Below are 14,675 nucleotides of genomic sequence, written 5' to 3' on the forward strand. Positions count from 1 at the left end.
GACACACACACACACTCTCTCTCTCTCTCTCTTTCTCTCTGCATCATTATGACCTGAAATTAGATTTCATATCTGTGTCCCAGTCCATCTATTTTGCTCTGAAACTGAAACGCTCACAGATGCATACACAGAAAAATAAGGTCATCATCAGTTTCCTCCTCATCCCAGATCAGTTCTGATGCATTTCTCAGGGGACCAGATGACTAACCTCCCTTTTCATGGTGCCTCCTGTCCATCTGAATGCGCCTCTTTCTCCTCTGTCTTTCTGCCTCTGAGTCTATTTTAGTTTTTGGGTAGATTTGATAACCTTCACTTTGTTTTTCTGTTGCTGGAGGATGTAAGCGGTGCTCTGTGTAAAGACTGGCGAGATAAGCCCCTGCTGTATCAAAGGCAAATAAAACGAACATGGCAGATTATAGAGGGCCACATAATGGCTAATTGCATTTTGGGGGATAGAGAGGAGAGCTGTTATCTGTGACGTCCTGAAAGCTTTATGTGTTTGTGAGTTTGTGTGTTTTTGTGAAAAAGAGAGGTATTTTGTAATATAAAGCAAATTAATAATTTTTTTTTCCTTTAGGTCATTTAATAATACAACAAAATGCCAGCACCTCCCTTTTATCAGAAAAGACGAATATGAATCTGGCAACTGAATTCACCTGCAAATATTTCAGCATTATTAATTAATAGTCGTTCAGGAGCAGGCAGACAATCTGACAATTGTTTGTGTTACGGATGTACGTATGGTGGTGTGGATAAAATCCTGTTTAATAGCACGTTAGACCGAGTTAGGAATGTCTCCATATAAATGTGTGGTAATATAAAATAAGACTTTGTGATTTAAGAGGCAGCCAGACTGTGGTTAGGTACCGTTAGTTATCCCTGATGATAGAAAACAAACTATTCTTACTGTACAGTGAAGTAGCAGTTGGATAGGGATTTTATCATCATCATCATAATTAATTGCTTTTCTCTTCCATATACGTTTGGCAAACTTAGTGTTTGTGCAAACACTAAGTTTGTACGATTATCTGACTTGTGTTTTTTGTTGCTTTGTTCTCAGAACTGAGCTGTTAAGGACAGTACTGTTGTTATTTAATAGATAGAATAATGCCCAAAACTACTAAAACTAAGCTGGCATCTCTCTTTATTGTGCACATAAACAGCCAGTCTCCATATGGTCACATACAAGACATGGATCACCCAGTGACTACACAATTTTTATGATAGGTTCTGTGGGGAAAAATGCAGTTATTGAGAAGAGTTTGAACCATCAAACAATGTGGAGCGATGACAACTTCCACTTGTTATCCAAGCACAGACCTGTGCAACTTCAGCCTGTGACGGCTGTGATGTTTAAAACATCACTTTTTGTCTCTGTGGTTCCTGGCAATTACCATGCTCAGCCTGTCACACATGGCCACCTGGCCCGCTGACACCGGAGAGCACAGCAGGGTGGAACACTGACGATGGGAGATGATTGGATTGGATGATTGGCTCAGCTCCGTAGTCTTAACCAACCTGCTGTGGCTTTCTCTTGAGTTTGTGGCTTTCTTGTTTGTTTTGTGCCCTCTTGTTTTGCCACCACTCATTATCTTCCTCACACATGTTGACTTTTCATTCTTCCATCATTTGTACCCTTTCTCTCTCCTTGTTCACCCCTCCGCTCCCTCCCCTTGTCTTGCTCTCTCTCTCCTTCCATCCCCATTCCCCCACATCCTGACAGGCGTAGTAATTCCCTCTCCACAGTGGCGTCTAAATGATTTCATCCTCCCTCGCCTCTGTCTTCTCCTGCTAATGATGTGCCTCGTTCCATCATACTTTGATGCTGACTACCAGAGTCTGCTGGTGAATGCTTGTGTGTGTTGGGAGTAGAGGAGTAGGCATAGGGGGAGCAAAAATTGGGGGGAGAAAAAAAAAAAAAAGACGTGGATGAATTGATACAAAAGTGCCCTTTTTCATGTGCTGTCAGCATGCTTCCCTGTGATCAGTGCGCTGCGTTTCTGAAACCCCTCCTGCCTAATGATAGCACTGAAGATGTGATCTCTTGAATGCTCCTCAGGCGCTGTCAACCCCACTGACAACCCACAAAAGACTGTTCTCCTTTCCCTCTGTTTCAGAGGAGTAATAATTATTGTTTCCTGCATTATGCTGTCTATCTGTGTTTGTTTGTGGGGTTTCCCCTCTCTACTTACACTGGAGCATATGAGCGAATAATGTACTTATGTTATAGCATGTGCTTTACACAGTGTGAGTGTTGATTCAAATTCATGTTACATGAATGATACAAATTTCACATAGGAAGAAAGCAAAATACAGGATGTACATATCATATTAACATATCATATTAGCGCTACTCCAATTTGTATGACATCAAAGTGAGTCAGATGTGTGCATGCATGTATGTGTTTTTGTGCTTCTGCATGTGTGTATGTCATTAGGAGAAGCCATTAGTTGAATCCCAGAGGACATGTCGTGTAGCAGTGACAGTAATATTTACTGTAAGGTAGAGTTAGATGAAGAGAAATCTCCAGGGAGAAACATCTCGCGGCACGTGGAAGCATCACAGATATTAACCCAGTTTTTGAAGATCTCACTATTTTCGACAGAAAGGGGGCCTTGAAAGTAACCTAAATGACTTTTCAGATCACGATAAATGATGTAAGTCGTCTACCCACCTACAGTATTTGTTGCACATTACGCATACTGATGCTAGGAGGTCTGTGCCTAGAATAAAGTTCAAATACACTCTCCTCCCAGATACTGATAGTATAACTTAGATTGTGCTTTAGTTAGTTTTTAGGACCTTTTTTTTTATTAGACAAAAATCCAGATGCTGTATGTTTGCACCCAGTTTCATCATTTCGCCCCGACTCTCTGCATTTTTCTCTCTACTTTGTTGGGATCCGATCCAGAAACCTAAACCTGACCTGCATGAATTGCTTCACAAAGAAACAGAGATCCAAAATGAAAGAGACTGGGGCGCAGTTAGACTAGATTGGAGTAGACCCGAGGAGAAGTAGACCAGTTACAGAGTGCGCTGTACCCAAATAGACCGAAGATGACTAAGAAGCAGTATTTATATCAGTATCAGAGCTGGGAGCGAGAATGCTTGGGTCCACTTGGGTGTACACATTATGAATTAACACACAGACCGTGGCTGTAACTACATGTTTCTTATTTTTGTCCGTCTTGTTTTGTCTCTCGGCACCAAACCTGAAGATAGTATGATGATGATGATGACGTTATAGAAAACAAAGAAGGTAATGCTCATGTGAATGTGGCAACCCTTCTCTCAAGGCTCTGGATGGAGGAGGTCACTGGGAAAAACAAAGTGAGAAACAGTCTCTCAAGACAGTGGGACTTAGGATAAAGTGGTCTTGTCTGAAGTCAATTGGTGCAATAATACAGGGCCAGGATTGGAAATGGGACAAAGGCACTGCCTGGATAAGAAAAAACATTAGTTTTCTTAGAGAACCTACTCTGTCTCGCTCTCAGTGGAAGCTCTTTTGTCTGTCAGGTGATAATGTTTTGTTCTCCCAAGTGAAGATTTAAAGCCTGGCTGCTGTTTGACCGAATCCCTTGCTCACTGGATTGATTCCCTAGGGGGGCAGTCACCAAATTTGGGGATACGGGTTTCACCTCTTCCCTCTGAGCTGCTCGGTTATTGAAATGGGCCTGCGGTGCTGTATATAAAAAAGGATTGCCCTGACACTAGTGGGATAGGGATCAGGAGTTATTAACCTGTTAAGTGCTGGCTGAGCACACTGAGGACACTCAAGGAGATCAATATTGGTTCAGAGGCGACTTAGTTTGGCAAGATGGAATTCCCTCTTTCTCCATGTTATTGTTAAGAGCTCTGTGGAATTTCTATTGCTGCTCGTTTTTATCTCCACAGTTCATCACTCTTTTCCATTAATGCTTCTTTGTGGAAATGGCAAAAATGGGAAGAAGTGACCTTAGGATATAAAAAGAACATTGAGAATAAGAGAATTACCATTGTTTTAGCCATTCATCATTCCCTGCCTTTTTAAATTTTTTTTAATTCAAAGTAACTCTGAACCACATTAGACTCCTCCTGGCACTGTTCATGGAACAGATTTGATCTGTATTTCTATATTTTTTGATTGGATGGGTTGCCTAATACCAATACCCCCCTTATTCCCTGCATTTTTCCATCTCACCTGTGTTTTCTGACTAGGATTAGACATGAACAGCAGCAGTCCAGTGCTTTGATTCATTCTGCTTTTGGCCTGTCACTGCGTACGTGTTTAATTCGTCCATAAATAAACCTGCCACAGACAGCAGCTTATTCATCTTCAATAAGGAAATGGATTACATGGCAGTTTAAAACCCAATAAGCTTTCCTCACTGTGCCGTGGCCTCTCTTGCATCCTCCGACAGCTAGTGGCCTAATGAGTGAATGAGAAGCATTTGTCACTGCTGCCTGCACTGATAGGAGTGTGTAACTTATTCATTACACACACATACGTCTGCATGTATCGTCCCTCTATTTGCTACATTTCACATTTTGTGAAAGTTCAAGCATTTGCAACGTGCCGTTGCAAGCTTGCTTTACCTTCACAGAAAATTGGGAAGGTATGTTTACTGGATAATAAAAAAATGGGATGTGTGTAGTTATATTGTTTTCTGGGGCAGACTTGTTACATCGTGCGTGTGTGTGTGTGTGTGTGTGTGTGTGTGTGTGCTGTGTTGGATTTTCATTACCTGTGAACTTATGAATAGCTGAGTGTGTTTGGGGGTTAATGTGAGAAAAGCAGGTCATGATGGTGAGAGGGGAATCATTATTAAACAAATGTGTGTAGGTATGTGTTTTGTCAGGGCAAATGTGCATATGTATGCATGTTTATATACTGCATTCGTGTTAATTGTATTTTAAATCCCATGTCCCCTTGAGTGTAGGTGAAACCGTGTTTATGGAAGTGTGTGTGTGCGTGTGAGAACGAGGCCTAAATTAAACTGTTTATTAGCGGCTGTAGGTGGGTATGAAACTGTTGTAACTTGTGTGTAAGTGGTTTATGTTATAAGGTTATTTATGTCCCAGAAGGCCGACTATAAAAGAGCAAATGATGAGTCATTCTCTATGTGGATTAAGCTTAATTGTACCCACACATTTAGCCACAGCCTCAGATCATAACAAGAGAAGCTGGGCAGCAGCTCACATTGTTTAGCCTCTCAGGTCTTAATCCAGCAGATCGGGCATGTTTACCAGCACAAAGGTGTGAGGGACTTTCATTTAATCAGCGGAGGGTGGTCTGTTTGTGTGTCTATCCGACAATGAATTCAACAGACAGTGTTTATTCACCTGGCACAAGAGAGGCGACGTCCCATATTGTTCGTCACAGGTGGGGCCAGGTGGTCAGCGACCGAGTGCGGCGTGTGTGAGTGGATTTATGCATTTGCAGGATCATATCTCACAGGCGTTTCCATGTGGGCGCAGTAGGGGTGTGCGAACGATTTCATCACCTGGACGGATCGGTGTTAATGAACATTTTAATCATCTCGCTAAATGCCAGAACCTGCTGGGTGTCATCACGTCCGCCTTTTCCAGAGATAAATATGGAAAAGTGTGGAGGGAAAGCACTAGAGTGAGGTGTAGATTCCCCATTTGATGTGTCTTTAGCAACAAACCTTAGTTTGTTGACTTATTACCATTTTGTCACAATATCTTAACACAAATATCCACTGTTCACTGTCACAAACGTCACAAATTCGATGTAAAGAGTTCATGTTAATGCTCTGTCTCTAAATAGTGTTCATCTAAATAATGCCACTTTTTGATTTTTTTTGCTTGTTAGCTTTCTGTATAAAATCTTTTTTTTCCCAGACAATGTTTATACTGTGTTTAAAGATGACTCAGCATTCGTTTACAGTAATAAAGTCCGTTTTTACAGTTGTGTACATGGAAAACAAAGCAGAAATTCAGTTGGAAGACCCTTCCAGCAACCCAACTCCTACATTCATAACTTGTTTAATGTAGTTTTGATGCAATAGTTGAATATTTAATTAAATTTTTATATGTAATGTAATAAAATAATAAAAAAACATTTAATTTGTCTGACTTAATGTTAGAAGTGATGGTAATCGCTTCAACATCTATCATTTATAAAAAGATCTAATCAAGACACAAAGTGCAGTGTAAGACACAACTCAATTTTTGTCAAACTCAAAGTTTGTTTAGCTGTCGCTGTGTAAGATAAGAATATTTCTGCATCTTTCCAAACAACCCATAGGAGCTGACTGTTGCGCCCCCCTGCCTGCTTTTGGATGAGAACTGATTAATTCCACCTTTACCCGTGAGTGTCGGTTCCTAAGGGAATTGCCAGGGGAGTCTGGCTCAGTTTATAAATACATTTTCCTGAGAAATGTATTTGAAAGACTGTCAAACATAAACTACGTTACTTAGAATAGCCCAAATAGGTGAATCTCAGTGAACGCTCAGATCCCTTAGCTGTTTCAACTATCAGATCATCTTCAAAAGGGATCAGAGAAGAGCTTACAGAGTTACAGAGGGATTTTTAAGCTTCCGGGCGACAGAGGCATTGTGTGCAAAATTTGAGAGCAACTCAATTTAAAGACAGTTCTAATATTTGTGCCTGTTCAATCCTCTTGAAGCTATGTAATGGGGTGAGGTGTCCGTCTCTGAGACTGGATTAAGTAAAGAGAGAGCAGCCACAAGTCTGAAGAGAGAGGAGACAGGGGGAGCAGGAAGCCGTCAGGTGATGCATCTAGAGATTCTCCTCCTCTCTTGCCTCGGGGTGTTTTTTGAATCCCCACACATGCATGCGCACGCTCTCCCACATATACATACACACACGTACCTCCAGGCAATTGCTGGTAGTCAGTGTCTGCAAGCTGCATCTCGCCACTCTGCAACCACACAGGTTTACGTGTGTGTGTGTGTGTGTGTGGTTTGTGTTTATCAGAGAAATAGCATTCACAAACACACACACTCTTTTTTTTTTTTTTACCATTGCTTGTCTGTCTCCTCCTCTTGCCTACCACCTCTATCTCAGAGTGATTACATCTGGTCCCAGTTTGCCTGCCTGCCTGCCTCCCAACCAGTGTAGGAACTGGTGCTGTATTAGCAGAGGCCAGCTAGCCATTTACTGCATGACTGGCCGCGCTGATGATAACAGCACACACTAACTTTAGCATGCTGTCTGGTGGTGTGAGGGCTAAGTGGTCTAGGGTGCAGAAAGCAGATGTCAGGGACATCCGGATGACATGATGTCCACTTGTTTTGCTGGCTGTTGTTTTTACTTAGACCCGTTGTTGTTGCTGTGACAGCGTGGTGGAGCTGTGAAGTGGTGTGACAGTTGGGTGTGTGCATCACAAAGTAGAGAAGGACAGTTTGAGGTTAAGTGTGTGTTTGTGTGTTTGATGTTGTCTTGTTTAAAACGGGGCGACTTTTTAATTACAAGAGCAGCTGTACATGGGTACATGGCATGGGTGTGAGGGTGGAGGCTTACAGACGTGCTTTCGTGGCGATTATTGGTTCACTTTGACGGAAGGGGATTTTAATCAGAGCTGATCGGTGCTCTGTGACAGCCTACCTACTGTATGTGTTGTCCCACACACAGAGGTGATAATGAAATTGTTGGAGCATCTGTCTCTTTTGTCCAGCCCACTGTTACTGGTTACCCATCGTGTTGGATAATACAAAAATAACAGGGAACACTTATACAACATATCCTAGATCTCAATGAATAAAATTTTCCAGTTGAAAATCTTTATTAATTTATTCATGTTCCATCAATGGAAATCAAAATCTTTATCCCATGGAGGTCTGGATTCATTAAAATGGAAAAGTCAGATCACAGGCTGATCCAACTTCTGTGGAAATTCCTCAAGACCATTCAAAATGAGGCTCAGTGGTGTGTGTGGCCTCCACTTGCCTTTATGAACTCCCTTCAACGTCTGGACATGTTCCTGATGAGACGACGGATGTTCTCCTGAGGGATCTCTTTTCAGACCTGGATCAGGGCATCAGTCTCTGGTGCGACGTGGCACCGGTGGATGGAACAACACATGATGTCCCAGAGGTGCTCAATTGGATTCACCTCTGGGGAATGGGCAGGCCAATCAATGTATTCATCATGCAGGAACTGCTGACACACTTAGTCACATGAGACCTAGCATTGTCATGCATCAGAAGGAACCCAGGGCCCTCTGCACTAGCTTCTGGTCTTACAATGTGTCTGAGGATCTTATCTCGGTACCTAAGTGCAGTCAGGGCACCTCTTGCTAGCACATGGAGGTCTGTGCGGTCCTCCAAGGAAATGCCTCCCCAGACCATCACTGACCCACTGCCAAACCAGGTCATGCTGAAGGATGTTACAGGCAGCAGAACGTCTCCAGACTGTGTCTTGTATGTCATATGCTCATTGTGAACCTGCTCTCATCTGTGAAAAGCTCAGGGCACCGATGTTGAATCTGCCAATCCTGGTGTTCTCTGGCAAATGCCAATTGGCCTTCACAGTGTTGGGCAGTGAGCCCAGGCCCCACTTGTGGACGTCGGGTCCTCATACCACTCTCATGGAGTCTGTTTCTGACAGTTTGAGCAGAAACATGCATGTCAGTGGCCTGCTGGAGGTCACTCTGTAGGGCTTTGGCAGTGCTCCTCCTGTTCCTCCTTGCACAAAGGAGCAGATAGCGGTCCTGCTGCTGGGTTGTTGTGCAAAAATGACCAAAAATCATCCAGGAAGGATGAGGACAGGGAAACGGTCATTAGGAGCATGCTAAGACACAGGTCACACACACTACTGAGTCTCATTTTTAATTGTCTTGAGGAATTTCCACGGAAGTTGGATCAGCCTGTGAACCTTTTCTTTATAGGGGTTGTTTTGCTAATTGCCAGTACCGTCCACCTGTTGCCTGTTCCATTTGCACAACAGCAAGTGAAATTCACAATCAGTGTTACTTCCTAACTGATATCCCAGAAGTGAGATGGACGTGGACTTACACTGGAATGTGTTCCCTTTGTTTTTTGAGCAGTGTATTTATTAACCTTGACCTTGTTTTCAAGGTCAGTGAGTGAGTAAAGAAATCTCTTACAATAGTCAAAATGCTATAGTTGTAAGTCAGAAGAGACCCTATATTTATATATTGCATATTCATATATTTGATGCTAACAAGTTGCTCATTGGTTTTTCCTGTATCAGAAGAAGCTACATAATCTAATTTTCTCGCTTTAACTTAAAAGCTTTCCTATTTCTGATGAAATGGCTGCATCACCAGATCCACTGGTAAATTTAAATCACAGATGAACTGCAGCACGTGCTGCCTGAGTTTCAAAGGTAGACTCCGAATAATTTAGTTTGAATGTAGAAGATAATTTTGCTGTTTATTGATTTAGACAGCTGACTTAGTACAATCCCTGTTATGTTTCCACGATTTGTGATGCCAGGTGGAAAATATCAGAAGCAGCTAAACGCCTTCAGATACACTGCTTGTAATGTCTCTACTTTTCCTAAGTGTTTCTGTCTGTTTGTCCCACTACTGCAACGTGCTGCTCTGATTAATTGCCACAAAGCAAATGTAAAATATGATCAGTCATTCGCTGTCAGACTGACAGATCATCAGATCGACACATCTCATCTCATGATCAAACTAATGACTACATGACTGTCAAAAACAATTGACTCACTTTTTAAATATGGCTTTTACTGTGGGATGTAGTGCATCTGCTCCTTCCCTCAAGTAGGCCTGTGCCCAAAGACCAGTCATACGTTTGTACTGGTTTCTGATTGGTATACTTGAAAAGTTGAAATTCTCTGAAGGGAAAAATCCAGCAGAGGGAATGAAATTCCATGAAGGATATCTCCATGCAAACCCAAAGGGTTAGGTGTAGATAGGTGTACGTTGATGTAAATCCTGATTAGTATTAGAATTAATTTACGTATGTACCACGGAAAAATAATGCCAGGTTTGATTACTAATATCTTAATAATAGTTTTCAGTGAGTGCAGACTGATGAGCGACTGTGCGCTGAAAAGTGAGATTACAAGCAGACCGTACAAGGACTGCAAAGGTCAGTGTCATGACAAATTATTGCAACCAGAGCATCTTCATGTTGGAGTGCTAAGAGGAAAGTTGGTGCTGTGAAAATGACAGAAAACAAGAGTCGCACAAAGACATTCCAATTTACTCCGCTCCCCAGCATTCCTGTAATAATAACAGTAATAAAACATTAGCTTTGACTGCTTTTTGAGGATCCCAGGGATGTCGCACAACACAAAAGAATCATTCTTCTCGTCTGGTTTCAGATTGCATCTCCAAACATGTGGGAGTGATATGTCTCGGCTTGATTAGGAGTTTTGTTTTTCCTTTTTGGAGCACTGCTGAGATTTGGATATGAATATTCAGAGTCTTGCATAGATGACTATCCATGAGCGTGTCTTCATTTGAAACCCTGTGGAGCCTTTGAGAAGCCGCCACAACTCTCTCCTGAATAAGTGGCACCAGTAAACCAGCACGTGTGTGCCTCTTTATTGGTGCCTCATGGCGCATTGTGCCCCCTCCTCTCAAACTGAATCACCAGTTGTAGTCCTCTTCCTCTAAGACCCCCCTTCATATACATATGTATGTGTGTGTTTGACTAATGTCACAGTGTTTAGCTTGTTAATGTGCTATGTGATAACAGCCATGTTCTATAAACAGCTTAGTCCTGCTCTGCTCTCTGCTCTTTCAAAGACCTTGTGGCTTAAGAGGACAAATGAAGGTGTGCGGGGGGGTTAGGCGAGTTATACAGTATTACCCTCCATGTATGGAATGGGCCGACAGGATAATAAAGGAAATCCTTTTAGAAGAATTTGGACTTAAATAATTACTTACAACATGTTGGTCAAGCTGAGATTTTTGCTGAGATACCGGCATAATAACAATATGTCTTCACTTTGTACTGTTAATGCTGTATGTGTGTACTTTAATAAACTACACCTCCAGCACAGAAGATACTGTATGTCACAAGAGGTTCTTTCTAAAATATGTACAAAAATAAAAGCTCAGTTAAAGACCTGGTGGACAGCTTGATGTTGCCTCAGTCTTTGGTTCTTACATTTTGCACTTTGATTACAGTCCATCTTCCTAAACTTTCTGTCCAGTGATGGTGAAACAGAACTGCAGCTTGCAGTATACACTGAGTGAAAGTGCAGAATTAGATATTGAATTCAACATTTTATTTTGCTGAGGATGAAGAGAAGTCTCCAAAGGCCTGTGGTGTGCTTCTTCTTTTTCCTTTCTCCTCACACAGGACATACTGTAGGCTTTACCTGCCCAAGCTGCTGTACTGTCCAGTACCACACCAGGATCAGAATATTAATGAAGAGGTGTAGTGGTTTGTCTGCTGAGCAGCATATTCTGCAGCAACACACACATGCAATTATGAGTCACTTTCAAGTAATTTATTTTCTACACTAACATGCTCAGGTTTTAATTTGTGAGCTAGAGAACGAGGAAAATCTCTACATAAATACAAACACTAAAGGTCCGGACCGAAAAGTTGGTGAAAGTAATAGATGCACTGCATTTGACAATGAGACAGAAGTAAACAGTAGATTTTCCGTAAAAGGCAAATGTTGACTGAGTGAACAGATTTCCAACAGCCAGCACTGATGTATGATTCATCTGAGCTGCTGTAATCATTTCATGGATCTGAATAGATTGTGTGTAGATTGTGCATTGAGAATGCTCAAGGCCTGTGAATGCGGTGGAGATAAATATAATTTCCGTTTCTGGCAGATGTCTGATTATGATATTAGTTTGGATTTATGGGTTTAGAGATGGGGGAGGGTGGAGATTAACTTGATCTGCAGTTTGTTTTTAGCATGACAGTTAAGTCCATATATTGTTGGATGTTAGTATTCAGAAGTGAATTGCAATCTTAGTTTTCACATCTTTCTCAGCCTTCTCATCAACATCGTCTGTGTTGATATGTACATGTATACAATAGTGTGACAGAAATGACAGATGATGTATTCAAATTGTGTCTTAATAGAACCACATAAGGTTTCTCTGGACTCAGTGTGCAATTTAAAACTTTTACAAACTTGATGATTCACCCGTTGATCTCCGATGTTGATGGTTTTTAGATCTTTCAGCTGTGCTTAATCAATAGTTTGACATTTTTTGGAATCACACTCAAAGGGACCAAAGGGACTCTCAAAGAGAGATAAATGAGAATATCAGTTTAGTAATAATCTGCAGCCAGGAGGTGATTAGCAAAAACGCCTGAAATGTGGAGAAACTGGTTTCCTGGCTCAGTGTAAAGGTAAACAATAATCTACCTACTAGCATCTCCTACTTGTATCTTGTTTGTATAATCCATACAAAAATAATTTCTCTCTATATTTTTCTTTTACCTTTGTACATATCCACGTTAGCTGGTTAACCCTGTTTCCAGACATTATATACTAACGTGATTCTGGCTCTGACTTCATATTTAATACAGGCGTGAAACTGGCATCAATCCTCTCATTTAACACTTGGCAAGAAAACAAACATATTTAGCAAAGCATTTCTTCAGGCGCTTATTGACTCTCAATACAGATTGCTTCCCATTGGATCCTGCAAGGGTCCTATATAGTCATTTATCCAGGAGGACTTCTACACAAGTGCTCTATAAAAAAATATTTTTCAATCAATGAAAGTCTGATCCTTTGCTTTAGCTTGTTGTGTTTACTTGTATATAATTTTTAACACCTCCTTAATTCAATACTGTGTCGGATGTTGATACTTTGGGTTCATTAATATGAAATGTCGACTGAATTTAAGACTGAAATGCTCATTATGGTTTTATCCTCTCAATGCCCGCTGTAACTCACTGTTTCCTCTCAACTGGAAAAAGTGCTGCTCCTTGAAATTAACATGTTCCTCACACTCGTCATACATGCAAAACCCACTGCGTCTTTTATCTTGGAAGGTGAACAAAACTGCTGAAGATGAAAAACTAACTTTCTACAACATAATGAAGATAACTCATTTGGAGGGAATCCACTTAGTGAGAATTATTTTTTTTCCTTCAGAGCATTTTTTTTGGACTTCCTCCCTTGGTGAATCCCACTGTGCTGCAGCCAACTCAAAGAAATGCTTGTTTTGTAAAAGTCCTTTGGAGTCTGGATCAAAAGCATTTTCATCGCAACTCAGTCTGTGATTGAAATATTTAATGCTGGCACCAAGCCACATGCAATGTCGTTCTCTCTCTCATGCTGCTGCTTTCTTCCCTCACTTGTACTTCCTTTCCTTTACATTTAGTTGCTCCTGTTTGCTCCTTTCCTGTCCTCCAGTCTTTACTCTCTCGCGTTTATCCCCTTTCTCACCACCTCTCTTGTTGCATTAATAATCCACACTAATGCAGAGTGGATGTGGAGATATAAATAAGAAGCTCTATGTATATTTGATTGTCTCCTGCACCTTTGACTGCCCATTGAAAGCAGCTAAAATCAACCTGCCTTTGTAGGTACTGCCGTGACTGAGCTGTTATCACAAAGAAAATAATAGAGCCAGTCAGTTAAAAGAAAAAAGGAAAGTATGTAACACAAAAGTATACTTCCAAGTGTTTTTGCTGCATTCCACGTCTTTTCATCCTCTGCATGTGTAAAAAGCTTCTGGAGTGCCGTTTTTTTCCTTTAGTTTTTTCTTTGTGCAAATATGAATATGGTGTCAGGATGTTTCAGTGGGGAAGCTGTTGACATCAAAAGTTGCACATTACTTCCTGTCAGTTCACTGCTTACTGATTGTACGCATGGGGTGTGTATATTTTGCATATGCTCACAACAAGACAGGTGATCCCGTGTGCATTTGTGTCATTTAAATCATTGGCTTAATGTGGACCCCTCACATCCACCCAACAGCAGGGGTCATCACCGTTTCAGCAGATCACAGGTTTCTGTTTTCAGCAGGACTACTCTGCTGATTAGGCTCGACAGCCAAAAAGCGTGGATGTCTGCAGATAAGTCAGCATGATTAAAGGCCACCTAATAAACTCTGACAAGTTTTGGTGTCACAACTTATTAGCTACGGCACACTGAGGCACACTGAGGCTGTTTGCGGGTATGCATGAGGCGGCCTCCTGAATCACATACAAGGTGAAGAGTTTACGTAAACAAAATCTACCACGGCACAGTTGTTTTCAAGAGCAATGAGTGAAGAGCAGGTGGCCCTGATTGAAAGCTGCTGCCACTTCCAGTGATTAGCTATGTCAGAACTTCAGTGTGTAATAGCATCCTCATCTCCTGCATAATTGGCTCTTGTATTGATTAAATAACATATGCAGTTTGTAATGTTTGTTTGGGAACTAAGGAAGTAAAGTTCTTGATCTTGTGTGATTGTGGTGTTAATTGTCCTATGTGACATATACATTTTCCCTCTGTGTCTCACCTGTGTGCGGGTATTGATTGAGATTGTCTTCTGACATTGGCAGAGCCAGGCATCTGTTTAAACTCTTTTCTGTGTAAATAATTCCACAAAAAAAAAACAAAAAACAACCTTTCAGTGCATTACAAAATAATACACAGGTACAAAATGAGACCGATGGTGACTTGTCAGTAGTACTTCCACCTGTAACATGGATTTATTGATGTACTTTCAATTGTAAAAGTAAGACGCAGAAGAAACTAACAACTAAGTTGCAGAAGCTAGGATGTGTGTCACAGTAT

At 41.3% G+C, this 14,675-nt stretch overlaps 1 protein-coding gene across 1 annotated transcript in view; it reads left to right on the top strand.

The window, feature by feature from the left end:
- Nucleotides 1-14,675, top strand: part of snx29 (sorting nexin 29) — a 107,046-nt gene that overhangs the window by 19,229 nt on the left and 73,142 nt on the right. The gene's annotated exons all lie outside the window — the stretch shown is intronic.

The sequence above is a fragment of the Anabas testudineus genome, chromosome 19 (genome assembly GCF_900324465.2).
Source record: "Anabas testudineus chromosome 19, fAnaTes1.2, whole genome shotgun sequence".
Taxonomy (NCBI): Eukaryota; Metazoa; Chordata; class Actinopteri; order Anabantiformes; family Anabantidae; genus Anabas; species Anabas testudineus.